The sequence below is a fragment of the Nicotiana attenuata genome, chromosome 12, assembly GCF_001879085.1.
Source record: "Nicotiana attenuata strain UT chromosome 12, NIATTr2, whole genome shotgun sequence".
In the NCBI taxonomy this organism is placed as follows: domain Eukaryota; kingdom Viridiplantae; phylum Streptophyta; class Magnoliopsida; order Solanales; family Solanaceae; genus Nicotiana; species Nicotiana attenuata.
In genome coordinates, this window is record NC_032000.1 from 37,048,721 (window position 1) to 37,052,392 (window position 3,672).

General features: G+C 33.7%; 1 non-coding gene across 1 annotated transcript; it reads left to right on the top strand.

The window, feature by feature from the left end:
• TRNAC-GCA lies at nucleotides 1,514-1,585 on the top strand. Its single transcript has one exon. It is a non-coding gene; the product is annotated as a tRNA-Cys (tRNA).

A 3,672-nucleotide genomic window follows, 5' to 3' on the forward strand; every position in this document is an offset into this window, starting at 1 on the left:
CCAAATTACCATTTATATACCATAATTCAAATTAGGGGTATAATTAATGCTTCATTTATATTAGGCGTTAATTTAGGAGCATATATTCTCACATTTACCTTTACCCGCCTCTCTCTCCTCCCCCCCCCCCCACCCCCACGTTTTACCTTCACTACCTCACGTTTACCATCAGTTGTCCTCTACAGACCCACGATTCTACAATTTTTTCTCCATTTAATTTCACAAAATCCCAATTTGAAGTTCCATCTGATTCAAGTTGAAGTAATCTTTCTCCCAAATCATGAAAAACATCAACACTCCCAAAAAAAACCTTCAAAATCTACATTAGCTGATATCCCATCTTTTGATTTGGGTGTTTCCCTCCCCCTCGCCAATTTTCTGCTTGCATCTCTCTCGCCTTAATCCTTGACGTAAATCTCCCTCGCCAATAATCTTCAAACTATCTACATTGTGTGAAGACTCAATGTAGTTATTGTATATAAATTTTGTAGCTTTTTGTCATAATTTTTAGATGTTTACCTCCAAGTTCTATGTATTATTTGTATATAACTGTAAGTTGAATATAAATTACACAACAAAAATTAAGAAATAAATACTCCAATCGTAGAAATGTGTTATCCACAATTAATCTGCAAATTGTCTACAAAATTTTACAAAAACTACAAATTAACTACGTTTAACCTACATTATAACTACAATCTGGAAATAATTTACACATGGAAGTTCTTCAAGTTGGAATTGGCCACAACTACATTTCCTGTTTTCTAGACACACAATGTACCGCTTCACACCATCCAACACAGTATGTATATGATCTGTTGAAGCCCTCACCTACATTTTCAGAACAAACACAAAGAAAAAAAATTTACAATATTAAAAATATAGTATCTACAATATATCTACATTTTATCTACAATTTATCTATAAATTAACTCAAACTACAAGTAAACTACAATTTGCCTACAATTTATCTACAATCTGGAGACATTGTGTATTAAAATATTTTTTTCCTGCACCAAATAAAGAACTTGTAGTCAAATTGTAGATATATGTAGTAAATTTGTAGATAATATCATAAAACTAAAATTCTAAGCATTTTCGAACTACACAAACCTGCATTCTCATCTACCACAATGGCATCAACTTCAAAATCTCTAAATCTGCCATAGTTATCCCAATTCCTATTCAATTTTAGCATTATTGGGATTTTTGACATGATTTCGTGTAGTTGAGAGAAAAAAGATGAAGAACAGATATAGGTTCGACAATTTGAGTACTGAGGACGATGAAGAACAATTTTGAATTCTACAATTTGTATTGCGTTGTTGAAGCTTCTGAAGCTCTGCGTTGTTTTTGAATTGTAGTGAAAGAGAGAATTACGCAGCAATCAGATCTCTTTCCGTTTCAAATATAGGTCACCGATTCTGGGTTGTAAGGGTTTTCGACTCTTCGTGATTTTAATATAGTATAAAATAAATATATAAAAAGCTAAAAGGATAATTCTCGCATCAAAGGGTCCATAGCTCAGTGGTAGAGTATTTGACTGCAGATCAAGAGGTCACCGGTTTGAACCCGGTTGGGCCCTTTTCGTGTGTAGATGTATAATTTACTCTTTTTAAACTTAATTTTCTTCAGAGTCTGCTGGTTTTGAAGAAACTTTCATAACTACAACATTAGAGATATATCGTATAAAATTAAATTAAATAACGTAAACGATAAACTTACAAATCAAATGGGAGATGTTTGCAAGAGTGTGGGGCATGATGTCCAAACTCTTGTGTCGTTTTCGACTTGTGCTGTACATATCTTTTTGTTTGTAAATTAAAAAAATTCCTTACCAAAAAAAATAGGCATTCTCTGAGCTTTCCTGTCCTGCATGTGTGCACATTATTTCTGCCAAGTATTTGAGCTTTTTGTTTTTGTATATGATACTTATTGGCTGGATTAATTTAGGTTCTTATTCTGCAAGGTCCGTTAAAGAAAAAAGCATTTCTATCAAGAATTTCTTCATTTTTATGGTTCAAACTCGAGATTTTCGTTTAGATGTGGAGATCTTATTCATTCCACCCTATTACTATGACGCTATTGAAGAGAAAATTAATGAGTTTCATCCATCCCATAACATTAGTTGATAGTTTGAGTTACCGTTCGCAATTATATTAATTCATACTTTGGCTCTTTATGTTTCGTTTTAACTTGTTGTTTCTCATACGAATCTTGTCCAATAGAAAGAGTTGCCCGTTGCACAAAGTATTCCGAGGGTTTAGGGAAGTATCGCACCTTAAGGGGTGTAATATAGACAACATACCCTAATACAACATTAATGGCTACTTCCACGGTTCGAACTCACTTATCTACCTTAAGCAATCACTAGTGATTTGCTATTATATGCTGAATCTTGTCCAATAGAATAACATGCATTTTTAGGACAGTGAAAGATAAACTAGTTAACTGAACTGTGTAGTTAATCGAGATTCGGCATATAACAGCAAAACAAACAGCACTTGTTTATGCTAAACAGGTGTTAGATAGTCATTGTTTGCCACGTAGAAGATATAAAAACAATTCTGTGTCAGGTCATTATGTTACAACTGTTCCGATTTCATCAAACTGTTTGAGAATAAACAAATTGAAAATTCGTTTTTCCTAATAAGAAAATGGGATAAGCCAGTTAGCCTATCAACAAAAGTTGTCTAGTGTTTTTGGGACAGTTCTTAATGCATAGTTGTATGTACATTGTATTTGCCTTTGAGTATCACCTGTTTAATAAGTTTTTCTTTATTTATTTATCTTCTCTGTTTGACCTGTATAAATGGAAGTGCATCTTCTAGTTTTTGTATTGGATCTGTTGATATAGGAAAGAAAATGTCCAAATGCATGTATATACGGAGGTGTAGTAAACCAAAAAAAAAAAAAACTATCTTGTGGCTCTCCATGATTGTTTCTTTCCATCTGCCGAAGTCGTAGTGGATAGAATTACCGGGTACCTGCTAGTAGAGGGTGATAGGTATTCTGTGCAATTAGTCGAGGTGCGCGCAAGCTGGCCCGAACACCACGGTTATCAAAAAAAATTTGAACAAAGACTTTATCGTCAATTATTGTTTTGTTGACGGAAATCTTAAGTAAACCTAATAACTTCGAGGGGGGAAAAAGGTTAGGAATTACTCATAAATATTAAAACTACTCTCCTGATTAGTTTTGGCATGATATATTTGCTGTTTAAGCTTCGTATCTTTCGATTTTCTTACAAGGAAAACAGAGTTCAGTAAAGTAGAATCAATCAAAAGAAAATTGAATGTGAAGGAACCAGCCAACACTACATAGCTTCTTAAATTAGAAATTAATAAGTACTAATAAACATAATTGTGATCTGCTCATTCACATCATCCCTGCCTTATTACTTTTTCATTCCTTCAATTTACTTTCTTGTTCCATTTTTCTTGGGAGAGGGAGGTGGAGAAGGGGAGAATAGGCTAATTGTGTACTTTACCTAAAGGTGGGGTATCTGTTAATTCTTATTTTTCTTCCATAATTATCATAGTTAGACTAACTTACGCGCATCTCGACTATTCCACTAGGCACCTGCTATCTCGCACTAGACTTGGACAAATAGGAAAAAGTTACTTGGCGTTTTTTGTCTCTACTGTGATTTGAACTTCGATTTCCCATCAT